Here is a 14,156-nt window from a genome sequence, read left to right on the forward strand (position 1 = left end):
TAAATTTTATACAATAAAACGTAGCAAGTACAGACTTTCTGAGAGAGAGGGTTGTCTTTAATGAAGTGCTATTATATTTTACTTAAACTTAAAAATAATTTTAAAAAGTGATAGGAGAGTGCCTGTCTTGAATTGCCAAGCTGCATAATCATTCAGACTTTGCCAATATTTCCTGCCTGAGTGTTCACTTTGTCATGCCTTCACCATATAAGATCTTCATGCTTACTGCATCTGCAAGAGCTTTCGGTGCTTTAATAACCCTTAGGTGTCTTGGCCTCACCAGTAGGTCACAAAATTCACCCCAGCAGGGAAATCACTAAGTGCATACCCAGCTAGGATCTCACTGTCACGCATCTCTGCTCATTGCTGAAGTGCCTGCTTTCCTTCACAACCTTGACTGACCCTGAAAAACTGTCCTCACCCTGGTCCCTAGAGGGGCATCTGTCCAAACGCAGGTGAGCTGTGCTCACACCATAGCCTTTGGAGTGACTGCTCAGCTGGTGGAGGGTCTCATGACAATCTGCCGTGAAAAATGGTAGCTCACCAGATGGTGGCATCACTTAACAACATATGCAACTTGGCTAAACCCTCCTTCATCCTGGCTTTGTCTTCCCAGGACTCAGCAAGTACCAATTGTGCGCCAACATACTAATTCCGCACTGCCATGAGAGAGCAAGATGCTCAAATTCCTATAGCTTTGTAATGAATGCTTGACATAACTTAATGAGATATGAAGCACTGCTAGCTTACTCAAAGACTTAAGTTCAAGCAGGTAGTTATGTTCCCCTGCTCTCTATATTGCATGGTTGTGTTCCAAAAAGTAAAGGTGAACTGGGCAGGCATAAGGAAAGCAGCCACTCTTGACTCCTTTTTTTAATACCTTTTGAAGACTGCTGAACCTCCTTTTACTGAAGGGGATCTTCAGCAGTGAGAGTTATGAGAGACACCCACAAATGGGACATGAAAAGCAACCTGCCCAAATAAAGCTCTTCACAGCAACAGAAATAAACAAGCCCTCTGGTGCCACCAGCGGTTTTTCAATGGTTTGCCTCAGTGGTACAGTGGCTTCTGGCAGAGGCAAAGCCCTCATGGTGCCAGGAGGAAGGCACTGAAGTTCAAATCCACAAAGCATTTAGGCACCCAACTCCTAGCCCACAACTGTTTGGAGAATTATCCACCTGGCTTTCAGTCAGGGAAACAGAAAAAAACACATAATCTGATAAAAGCACATTTGCAAATCAGTAGCAAATGCAATGAGAAGTCTGCCTTTTCAGCCAGCCTCCTCCACTCCTTTTTCTGGACAGTACCAGGTGCCCAGCTAATAAAGACTGGCTCACACAAGGATGAGCAAGGTTAACTTAGTCAAAGTTCAGTTTGCTCTCACACTGTTTGGTGCTGGGTGCTCTCAGGACCACACTGCCACGGCCCCAACAGCTTGGCATCAACAAAAGGCTCACAATACTTCTAAATACTTGGAATCAAACATACTGAAAGTACGTGTCATGTAAGTAATAGGTTTGCATGAGTGTGCATTGATGGAAGCAATATGATGAGTTTGACTGCTGGTGCTTGCCAGACCCATAAGGCAAATTTAAAAAATTAAAAAAAAAATAAAAAAATCCACATCATTAGAATTGAAACACAGATTAAAGAGTTCATGTCCATAGCATAGCCAACTCATATTTTAATTTACAAAAAGAATTAATAAAGTATATAACTTTCAAGGGACCAAATTAGTCACAGGTTTAATTGGGCAAAAATGTACTTTTAAAAGACAGAAGAGTCTTCATAGAATTTTGAAGAAAGGGAGTTTTTTTAAATAGAGAATGGCTGACTGAAAACCGCAGATGCAACTAAATATTGAAGGCATTTGGAAACCTAGCCCAGATGCACATTTTTTCATTGTGTCTGCAACAATCTAACCTGAAAGTGAGAAGCAAATATCATAGAGCCTGGAGATGAGGTGGCAAGAGAAATCTGGGTCTGGATTCTGAGATTCAGATGTGTGTCTTCATACACATACTACTTTTCAGGACACACCCATCTTCATGTAAATGATGGATTCCTAAAATGTGTACCATATGATTTGCAGAATGACAGTGCCCCAGTTTTGCATAAATTAAACAGCAAATCCTGATAACTAGGTTTTCCCATTTACATTATGCCTCCGTTCCAAATCCATGGGATATAAATGAGAGCAGCATATGGTCCAGAAATGGGAAAGCTGTGGGACTTTCATGTACGAACCATGGGAGCAAATGGCTGTCCCACAGATGGTGGAGTATTTAGATGCATCTCCTGCATGATGGATGCCAATGCGCAGGCGGATGAAGCCATGAGCAGCCTCTAGAGATCTCTGCTGGCTGGTATGCCCAGGACAGATGCTAGAGCAACACAAAGGGTTTGCAGGGATAGCTATCCTTTTTATATCTTGGCTTCTCATTTTCAGTGCTTGTCTGTATGTGGAAATTTACGGCATAGCTGAATGATCTTTCCATTAAAGCTATACTATAGTTAGAACTGTCTGTGAGAGCACTAATAATAAAAATAATTTTATTTTTAATTAATTGCTTCACTTCAGATTTTTCCATGAGCAATGCAGGGAACAAGCACATATTTTTGTCCTCTTTTGGCTTGGGGCTGTGAAGAAAAATTCACAAGGCAGAGTGGATGGTAAAGATGGTAAAGAAAGATCTGAGAAGCTACTTCCATACCCCACACACTTCCATGGGCACAAGCTACATACAACACTGTTAGTGTTGTCAGAGGCAGCCACTTAGACACAGCCAACAGGGGCAGCATCATTGGAGGGAAAGTTAGAAAAATCTTTCTGTGAAGGGTAAATCAGTCCACTGGTATATTTTGAAATAGCAAGCTCAATTATTTGGGGAAGACTTTTAAGATATTGAAAAAAAAAAAAAACCCAAACCAAACCAAAATAAAAGTTTTTGTGTTTACCTGTAAATCCTTAGCTAGTTGTAGCAATAAATGAGTAAGGCCATGAGGCCCCTAGAACACTGTCGTATATCCCATCAAAACATGCATATAAAGGCAGCAGAAAACTGTCACAAGAAACAGATACAAAAATATTTGTGCTGAATGACAGCACTGCACTTATTAGAGCAAGGTACTGTGAGCACAGAAAATTCCTCTCCCTGGCCCTTCTCTCATGGCTAACATCTCCCACACCCTGCCCACCCCATGTGCACCTCCTCCTGACCCTACTCCCATTGCCTCCTCCTACGGCCATGCGCCTTTGCCCTCCAGATGCTTTACAGTGTTCCTGGCACCAGACATCCTACCACAGACTGGGAACTTGTCCTTTTGATAATGCCTAGCTGGGCTGCAAGGAGCAGGCTTCCACAAGAGTTTCGGACAGGGCAAATGGTGGGAGCTATCCCAGGAGCTGAAAGGATTGATCCCTTTCTGCTGTCAGGATGGGGATTTCTGGGTCAGAGCCTAGGTAGCGGAAAGGAGAGCAGCAATGTGCCAAACCAGGCATGGGTGCAGAGATGGAGCAGCAACACAGTGCACAGGTGGCGCCATGTAGGGGGGTTGATGTTGTTGGGGGGGTTGGTGCTCTTGGGGGATGCCCTCTGCTGATGCTGCCTGAGACCCCAAATGCTACTGCAGCACAGCACTCTTGCCGCCTTACCCTTCTTTCCTCCATCTCCAAGACACAGAGAGTTTTCTTTTGTGGCATAATTAAAGTGGGTCAGTAAACTGCCTTATAAGATTTCATCTTAGCCTTTCAAAAAGCTGTACCAGCACTTTCTAGGGGTAAGGGGCAGGAAGAAGCAGAGATACTTCAGGGTTTTTTTCCCTTTTGTAGTGGTATATCTAAAATCCCAGTTCATCCATAACATATAGTAAGAGTATAGTAGCTAGAAGGAAAACTTTAAAAAACCTTGCTGTATTTAAGATCATAATTCAGATACATATCTCAGATGTCTCTAGCAGGTTCACTGCACTGCTGGAATCCGAAGAACAGAGCTTTTTCTCTGTGGTAATTTTGTAAATCAATAGCAGGCTGTATGTATGTATGTTATAAAAAGTTTAATCCTTGATTTTGGTTGTCTAGGTCTTTTTCCTTTGTCTTTCCTTTAGCTATTTCTCTGACATTTTTATTCAATTTGTGTTTACAATTAGTTTTATTAAGGACATTCTCCTTCATCCTACTTTTCCTACTGTTCCAAATATCTGTTTTTCTGATTCTACTTTGTTTTTCCCCTCCTAAATTGTGGTGAATTATTTTTCTTCTCAGTCTTCCATCAGCCTTTTCTCCAAAGTGTTTTGAGATTGTACAGAATTGTTTTGTTCTGTGAAGGCCTTTTCTCCATTTCAATTCCCTTTGTGGAGCCAAATCAGTTCAGTCTCCTCTCTTCTGCCTTCCTCTTTTTTGTCTTCAAAATCTCACAGTTTTTACCATTAAAATGCCTTTCTAGAGATTGCTTATTGAAAACAATATGTAAACACAGATTGAAGTGGAAAGTTAAAATCAACCCCTGTGTACAGAACTCTCAATAAGAAGCCTGTTGATCTGCAGCAGATACCATAAACACCTATAGATACCATATACAAATATGTATGACATTGTATAATGTGGCTGTGTTGCATACCTGGAAATGTCACAGCTGAATGCGTTTGACTGTATAAAGTCAACTGCCCGCCACATCCCCAAAGGGGTCCCATAGAGGTCCAAGTATATCACTGATGTAGCTGTGCAACAGTCACTAGACTAACAAACACAAAAGCAAAATCTGGCACAGAGTGTTCTGCTAGAGATCAAAGGCCCATGAAAGATCTAAATTTATAAACTATAATGAATGTTAAAAAGGAAAATAATTACATGCATAACTGGGTACTTTCTCCTAATTATTTCATTTGTATTTATACTATTATATTTTATTGTTGCATTTACTCTCTAGGATGTTCTAATTACATAATTATACACACAAGAGCCTGACAAGTTGGATTCCATACAGGCAGTATCATGAATTAATTTACTAAACATTTAATCATTAGACCAACTTACTTATTAAAAAAAAATTAAAAGAAAAAATGCATAAAAGGATAGCTAGATGCTATGCACTCACAATAAATTTCCAAATGAAAAAGATATAATTTCCTCAGTTTCCATGGTATAGATCAAAATAATCACCCTTTATTTTCACCAATTTAATTATGAAAAGAATTAATCTTAGTTCTGTTCTATGTAAGATCACAACAAGGTTGATAAGTAAAGCAGGACAAGCAACTTGTTTCTTAATATAGAAAGTGTCCTCTAATAACTCAAACGAAAAAGGAGAAAAATCCTGCTTGTCATGAAAATGTAGCAAATGAGCTCTTGGCTTTCACTGCACTTAAAGTTCCAAGGTTTAAAGTTGACCTGTTTATTGGCACCAAAGTGAGTGATGGAGGAGTTTTATTTGGAAATACTTTTGGAAAGTATTCAACCCAGTTTTGGCAGCATTAATTTCACTGTAGTTTGGGAAGATTTTCACCTTTCTTGGAGTGTGTAACTTGCTGGCAGTAACCCAGCTGTAATCTACCAGAATCATGTAATCTAGTTTTTTAAAATGTTCAATGAACATTTTGGGAAGAGTCACTAAGAAGACATACAATATCTCTTCTGTTTTGCATGTGGTATCTTATCTTTTGGTCTCAAATGAAGAACTTCAAAGCCATAAGAAGTAAGGCTCTCCATGGAATGAAACATTTTTCACAAATGCAATAAGGAGCTGTCAACATTTTGAGTTGATTTACTCACTGCCCCCTATCTCACTGAAATTAACCTGACCAGGAACAACTTGCAAAATAGAAGAAGAATGCCATCTCTTGTGTATCTTATTTTCAAACAGCTACTATACCCCTTAAGCTCCATCTCTTTTATTTATTAGAAACATAAAGAAAATTTCTCTTTTATTGGATTTAGTTGTCTTAGTCACAGAATCACAGTGTGGGTGAGGCTGGCCAGCATCTCTAGAGATTGCCTAGTCCCACCTCTGCTTAGAGCAGTTTCCTTAGGCACATGTCTGGTTGGGTTTGGTTATGTCTGGGTTTGTGGAGTCTCCACAGCCTCTCTGGGCTCTGCTCCAGTGTTTCTCCCCCCATCACAATAAAATAAATAAATAAATAAATAAATAAAATTTAAAATCTTATGGTTAAACAGTATTTACTGCATTTCAGTTTGTACCCGTTCCTTCTCATCCTGTCACTGAGCACAACAGACAAGAGTCTGTCTCCATCTTCTTCAGTTGTCTCATCAGGCATTATACACATAGATAAAATCCCCTTGAGTCTTCCCCAGGCTAAACAGTCTCAGCAGTCCCAGATGTATGGCAGATGTTTCAGTATCTTCACCCTTTACTGGACCCACTCTCCAGTACTTCCATGTCTCTCCTGTACCGGAGAGGCCAGCGCTGAACACAACATTCCAGGTGTGGCCTCACCAGTGCTGAGTGGAGGGAAAGGCCCACATAGCTCAACCTGCTGGCAGCACTCCTAATGCAGTCCCAGGCACTGTTGGACTTCTCCATGGGAAGAGCACATATCTGGCCTGCAATCAGCTTGGTGTCCACCAGGACCTCCCTGTGCTTCTTCTGCAAAGCTGCTTTCCGGCCAGTCAGCCCCCAGTTTGTGGTGGTGCACGGAGTTATTCTTCATTGTGTACAGCCTTTACATTTTCCTTTGTTGAATTTCATGGAGTTCCTGTCATCCCATTTCTCCAGTGTGTCTAGGTCCTTCTGAATGGTCACGCAGGCAGCTGATGTAATAGGCACTCCTCTTGCTTTTATGTCATCAGCAAATTTGCTGGTGATGCACTCTTTCACATCATTCAGGTCATAAAAGAAGGTGTTAAAGTGTTTGACTCCGTGTTGATCCCTGGGGTATACCAGTAGTGACTGGCCTCTAGCTGGACTTTGTGCTGCTGCTCGCAACCCTTTGAGCCTAGTTGTTTTCAGAGTTTTCAGTCCACCTCACTGTGCACTTACCTAGCCCATACCTCATCAGCTTGTCTGTAACAATGTTATGGGAGACAGTGCAAAAGCCTTGCTGAGTCAAACTAAACAACATCTACTTCTTGCCCCTCATCCATCAAGCCAGTTGTCTCATTACAGAAGACTATGAGAATGGTCAGACATAATCTTCCCTTATAAATCTATACTTACTTCTTCCAATCCCCTTCTTGTCCTCAATGTGTTAGGAAATCATTTTCAGAATTATTTACTCCACAGCCTTCCCAGGGGTTGAGGTGAGGCTGACCAGCCTGTAGTTCCCAAGGTCCTCTTTCTTGCCATTGTTGAAGACAATGAAGACAGAAGAGTGATACTTGCTGTCTTACAGTCATCAGGGATCTCCCCTGATCACCGTGACCTTTCAGAGATAACCAAGAGTGATTTCACAGTGACTTTCAGCACTCGCAGATGCATCCTATGAGGTCCCAGGAACTTGTGCATGTCCAGTTCGCTTAAATATACCCTAGTCTGGTCCCCCTCCAGCAAGGGCAATTTTTCTTTGCTCTAGATCCATGTCTGTTGGTTTAACTGACTGTTCCTTAAACTTTAAATTAATTTTGTGAGGACATTTAGTCATATGACTCATGAAATTTAATAAGCACCATGAGGTAAACCCCCTACATCACTCCTTGAAAACTTGCCACTAAAACTTGGGGATACTACTTTTGTAATTTTTGGACAGAAATGTTAAGAGTTACATAAATAAAAATGATCTTTTGTTCGGAAGAGCAGGAGGTTGGCTGAGAGTTAACGTAAGGGTTTGAGAAAACTGATGGCCTAAAAAGTCCTTCATATGGAGGTAAGCATTTCAAATTATTGAAATCAACATACAGTATTGTATAAAAGTTACATCAGTGACCTTTAAGAAATTGTGTTTTCTCAGTTCTCAGAGATAAAAAACGTTTGTAAACGTCACCTCTGTTGACTATCTAAGCTGGGTCCAAAACAAAAGCAAGCAAGGTATTAGGAAGGAGTTCTTTCTAAGAGCTGTACCTCCAGGAACAGGTCAATGCAGACTAGCAGATTTGTGCAGATCTGGCTCCCATCCATGCTAGAACAGTTTACTGGGGAAAAAGAAAACTTCAGTTTTTACTGTCATCAAAATGTCATCTTCTGCAAATACCAAGATTTTTTAACAGAAACACCGGGTTATTTTAAAAAACAACTATATTTTAAATATAAAGATCTGGTTAAGGCAAGGTAAAAAATGAGTATCTCAAGCTTGAAGAGTTATTAAAAAAGCCTGTCCCAACCAAGGACAACAAAAAAACCAGCAAATAACATGCAGAGCTTATAACAATAAAGTTTTCAATAAAATAAAACTTCTGTGCATCTGCTAATGCCAAAGACATTATCCTATATGCAACAAAAAGCCATCGCATATGTGCTAGACAGGAAATAAGATTGGATGAAGCACTGGAAATAATAGTGCATAGGCAAAGATGAGGATCTAGATGTAACTTCACTGTTTGGATTCAGCTCTTTTCTTCCTTTATATTTAGGCACACCACCAACTGCCGTATGGTACATAGCTCAAAGTAAAATGAAGAGTGAGGAAAAGTTTGATCCATACCAGCTGGCAAAGTGGTTTGTTTGTTTTTTTGCCAGCTTTAGTAGGACGTACAGGAGCTGTGTTGGGGGATCTAGAGGTGCTGCAAAAATATCAGCATGCTGAAACATCAACTCTTTGGAGTTATCTGCTTCTGCTGGGTGTTACCTGTCCGGAAACAAATGTTCACCACCCAGAAATGTACTTTACTTTGATACAATTCATGAAGGAGTGTGCTCTGCGGAGAAGGAAAGCCGGAAATGATCTGGGAAACAGTGATAAATGTTGAAATCAACCACCAAATCTATGTAAATATAAATATACTCAGTGTGAGATCAGGAAACAGGAAATGTGCATGGTGTTTATTACCCGCACTCAGAAGCGAGACCAGCTGGCTACATGTCCTGGAGTGGTCAGGATAATCCTGTAATTAGCATTGCACAACAATAGCCAAAAAAAAAAAAAAAAGAGAAAAAAAGGTCCTGCTAGTCATCACATACTTGAGGATGGAGATGTGGAGGAAGAGGGTAGTGAAAAGCATTTAAAGACCAGCTTTAAAAACCAGTTAGGAATTTTTGAGGAACTGACTCCATGCCATGTTCACAATGTAGTATTCCTGTGTACAGGCACATCCTCGAGCAGTCCGGAGAGCTTCTAGGGGTCCTGCATCAGAACATCCTGGTTTTTAACTGCAGAAATACAAGCTGTATTATCAAGAGATGCTACTGTAGAAATGCAACATAAGACCTAATTTTGCCAGTGCCTGGAGGCAACAGAGATATACAAGTATGGTTTACTCTTTAAAATTTTATTTTTATCCTTCCACGCCTCACCATGAAAAGTAAAGGATTTCTGAGATCACAGTGCAATAGCCAAATGGATGGAGATCGCTAGAAGGGGGAGCTCCTTTTGCAAGGATGGCAAATGCAAAGTTCCTCTGGAAGACACAGAACTGCAAAACAATTTGGCCAAATTCATTTTGAGCGTTCTATGGATATTCTATGCCCCACAGTTCCTAAGAAGGATGTTTTCTTCAGCTTCCCTTAAACTTTAATATGACAGATAGATCTGTTTAGAGAAGGACCTAAAATGTTATCTTGGTGTTACTCCTGCAGAACTGCTAACAGGTAATAAATATCCTTTCCTTCTTCATTCATAGACCTATAGAAATGTTGGTACTGAGCAACAGAACATCTTGGTGTTGGTTAAGGACCATTTCACCATACTTTCTTCCACTGATTTTTACTAGCTATAAGAGAGGGTAGTTTGATGTCAGGCTGTGCATAAAGGAAGGCGTGGGTGGGTCCAGTGACTCATGACAACTGAGCCTTACCTACAGTGTTTTAAAGCTAAAAACTCAGTTCATGCAAAAATGGTTGTGCTCATGCCTGTTTTTGTGAGGCTGCTGTGAGTTCACCATCTCAAACCTCAGATTTACGTAAAATATAACATATTAATGATTATTGATCTATCACGGATATGCACTACAACATAGCCTCCCTGGTCTGACTAATCCAAGCTCTGCAAAGGAGAAGGAGAGATAAGGTTTCTGATTTTAGACAGGGTAGTCTTCCTTCTCTATCTAGTGGTTTGTATCTCAGCCCCAGATGTTACCCAAGAAGAACCACAACACCTCTGCCACTGAGCAGCATAAGAGCTGGACTGAAGGTACTACCTCTGAAATCCTCAAATCCATAATAAATCTTGCCCCCCTTGAGGTTCGGACAGTCAAAGTATTGGCAGCTTTTCCAGCTAATATCCCATGCGTACACTTAAAATCGCTAAATGACACTTCACTTGCCCCTGTCTGACAGCAGAAAGTATAGCGGGCAGGCTGCTGCAGCCTAAGTCTTTTGGGGCTTCTGTCTGTTCCCTCCATCTACTCCCACAGAAGATACCCATTTCACTGTTTGCCAGTCCCCCTTGTTGTTGCGTTTGGCCAAAACTGTGCATGATGTGAATTTCAAAGCCATGTCATTGTGACCAAGAGTGAATAAACAGTGCACAAATTCCCAGTGATGTTTCACTTTACATACCCTAATGGGGGAACGAGCCTTTAAAAATGCTGTATTGTACTTTACTTCAGGTGCCTGCTAGCTTAGCAAGAGATGAAATGTTAAAAAATTTGCCTTGTCATTTCAGAATTCCAATTTTGTTTTAATCTTAAAATAGCCTCCAGTTCATCTGCGTCTCCCAAAAGGGAGCTGTTTGCAAACAGCTTTCTTTTTCTCCTTGCCTGCAGCCCCACCTGCACAAACCAGAGCCTTCATTCTCCCAGCCAAGGCAAACAGGTTGCAATTCCCCTTGGATTTCATCCACAAGTCTCCTTAATTGGCAGGAGAGATTGCTGCTGAGTGGTGTGAATGACTCTTTCCTCTACAGGGGCTGATTATGCTGCTTCCACAGGGCTACCCACACCTGCCAGCCAGCAAAGCAAGAAGCCAACGTTGGTCATCAGATAGAAGCCTCCTGCCTAGTTAAAATACAATGCTTTATTTCAGGAAAAATACGTGGTGTGCACTTGAATATAGTGTTGTTTTTTTTGTGGATAGCACTGTTGTATTTGGCACTCATTATGAGTCAACACTTGCAGAACAATGTCCTTCTCTTTCTCAATAGGCTGCAGTGTGGACTAAATAGTAAGTATTTAACGCTGCCTAGCCAGGGGTGTCATGAAGGGATTGCAGCCAGAGAAAAGGACCCAGCTAGTGGTGAAGCATCAGAAGTCAGCACTTTGTCTTCCAACTATATCACCCATAACAGCGCCCCTTACACTCCTCCTATCTCCAAGATGATAACTACAGAACAGAAGGTTTGTCCATAAAGACATATCACCATGGGGGAAAGCAAGTCAGAGGCAAATGCTCAGCAGCATCAGTTTCTCAACTTGAGGATACTTACCAGCAGTGAATGTGGAGAGCCATGCTGGCTGGCAGCAGTCAGTTCTTGCTCGCAGGACCATAATGTGGAATGCACAGTAGTATCTCTTTTCAAGTCAGTGCAGCTGTTCAGCCCCATCAAGCACCTACTGAGCTGAGGGGTAGGCACTTCACTTGAACACTACATCCTCAACTTTAAAAGGCAAATGAATTTCCTGAAATGTGCAAAAGTGTTACCAAGTCATGCAAATAGCATACATGAGTTGGTCACGGTAATTTGAAGACTTAATTTGGATACCTTTTCTCTTAACACAAAAAAAAAAAAAAAAAAAAAAAAAAAAAACCCACCAAAAAAACCACCAACAACAGAAAACAACCAGAAAAAAGGAAAAAGACAAAAAGCCTTGTGCTCCATCTGTCTCTCTAACTAGCCGATCATTTGCAGTCTGTTTGCAGGTGCATAATACAACATGAGCTTGGAAGGCAAGTGTGGGACTGACCAGTTTTCTAACACTAAATAGAAACAAGCAAATAACTTATAGAAAAACATCTGACTAGCAAATTTCTTATTTTAGCCATTCATAAAATCCCTGCAATCATATGATTTTCTGTGAAAGTTTTTCCCAGAAAGTTTTTCCCAGATTGTTCCTGTGTGTAATTCTTGTCCTGAACTTTACCTGACAGCCTGTAGTTGGACCTTTGTAACTTTAGCAATGTGAGGTTCCAATTGTCCTGTTAAGCTTTTTTCAGGTGTACAGACATTGCACCGAGGCAAGTTAAAGCTAGCTCAATCCATCTTCTCAATTCCTCATGTAAACATATTAGTGCAGGGCTGAAAACCTGGGCTTACCAAGTAGCACACAGTCTTGAGCCTGTGTGTCTGAATGGTTTCTAGCATGGTCCCACACATGGTGCAGTGCTCATGACCCACTTTCACCTGCCTTGCTAGTCATACTGTAGGATTGCTGATGTCTAACTCAGCTTTGAGTAGGTAACAGAAAGGGACTCCACACCTGGTAGTCAATACCCATGCCACTGGCCAGCAAACAGTGCAGATGGGAAGTAATGCTGAAAGTAACCCTCACGCTGACCTAAATTTGCAGAAGAAAAAGTGCTGTATTTAATATTCATGTTTAAACAGAGGTGGTGCCATTCTTGCATGTAGAGCCTCCATGTTTTACCACATGGTCACTGCTGAATGTGACAAGGGCAGCTGTGTCCCACCACCACAGAAAAGATTTCACATTTACAGATCTGTCTTTTTTGTTACTTGGTGATACTTGCTTAAAATTTGTAGCTTCCTGCAGTAATCTCAGTCAGAACATCCACAATGACCAAACACTGAATTGTTTGAAAGTGCTGAAAACAAAAAATATGTAAAAAGCCCATGGATACTGGAGAAGAGTGTTGGTCTTCTCTGTCACAATGATACAGCACTTGTTCTTGAAGCAGGAGATAAAGCTTTCATATCTCAGGGGATGAATGATGATGTTTCTTTGACTTCCTGGTGCGAGCAAGATCTCTCTAGGACAACTTGAGAATTACCACAATGCTGCTGAACACCATTTTACCCAAGAAGTATTACGTGGAAGGTAAGGTATGATAGGGTCTCATTGCACAAGAGAAAGTTTTATTCTAGGACATAAAACCTGTGAATGGCTGGGAAAAAACCCTGCTGCATAGTTTGTTCTCTGGACTGGATGTAATTCTATAGAAATGTAGCAGTCTGGCCAAGAGAAAATTAAGGAAATTAGTTTTGGTGGGGTATGGGATTTTTGGGTTTTTTTTAAATGAGAGAACATTATGTTTTTGCAAATGAGGTATTCAGACAAGAAATTCAGAGCTAGGAAAACAATTATCTTGAAAGATGAGGTCTTCTTAATAAAATGGGCTGTCATCTATTGAAAGAATTATTTTCTAAAACTAGTTTTCCAGCTGAGATACAATTATTTTTTTTCTTGTACCATGCTGCCTAGTAGACAAAAGTAGGAAAGAGGATCTAGTAACAGAATGTCCTCTTCAGCATGCCCATTGGTATAATTTACAGCTCCAATCCTGCCAAAACTTAGTGTCATCCTATCTGCATAATTTCAGTGGAACTAGTCACAGTGCATACAGTTCGTACTGGTGTTTGAAGACTTCTGTCTCTACATTATATACACCCTTCCTGGGAATTAGCTGTAAAGGCACAATAATGAAGGCAGAAACCTAGACAATATAGAGCAGAGACAAGATTTAAAAATGCAGCTCTATTACAGCAAGGGGAGGAAGCTTCTTGTGGATTGGCCAAACCCCTAATTTCAGTTGTGGTTAAAACTCACAAGTTCACTCTAATAAACCTAAGTAAGTAATTATATAGTATGACAACACAATTCTATTGAAAGGCATGGGTAATACAATAAACCAGGATAGTAAAGCTCTGACAAACTCCCATTTTAATGATCCCATCACCTTCATCTTGTCCTACTGCAGAGTTACTGCTCAACCTGCGCTAGCACATCCATGCAGACAGCAATTATTGGGGTCTTGATTCACAATGCTGGAGGCCAATGCTCTCATTGGTGCTTTCTTAACCTCCCTGGATGACTAGATTCAGGTGAACAGTTTAGTAACATAGAGTACTACCATGGTTTCCTTGCAGTTTGAGGGAAAAATGCATTGCACTTGTCTCAAAGGTAAAATTCTTGCTTTATTGAAAACCAGTGGGAC

At 40.8% G+C, this 14,156-nt stretch overlaps 1 long non-coding RNA gene across 1 annotated transcript; it reads right to left on the reverse strand.

The window, feature by feature from the left end:
* Window positions 1-86: 86 nt before the first annotated feature.
* On the reverse strand, window positions 87-13,013 carry LOC308056462. The gene is made up of 2 exons (XR_013924841.1): window positions 11,470-13,013; window positions 87-8,083 (listed from the first exon to the last, which is right to left on the reverse strand). It is a non-coding gene; the product is annotated as an uncharacterized lncRNA (long non-coding RNA).
* Between the last annotated feature and the right edge of the window lie 1,143 nt (window positions 13,014-14,156).

The sequence above is a fragment of the Falco punctatus genome (assembly GCF_963210335.1).
Source record: "Falco punctatus genome assembly, chromosome: Z".
Lineage (NCBI taxonomy): Eukaryota > Metazoa > Chordata > Aves > Falconiformes > Falconidae > Falco > Falco punctatus.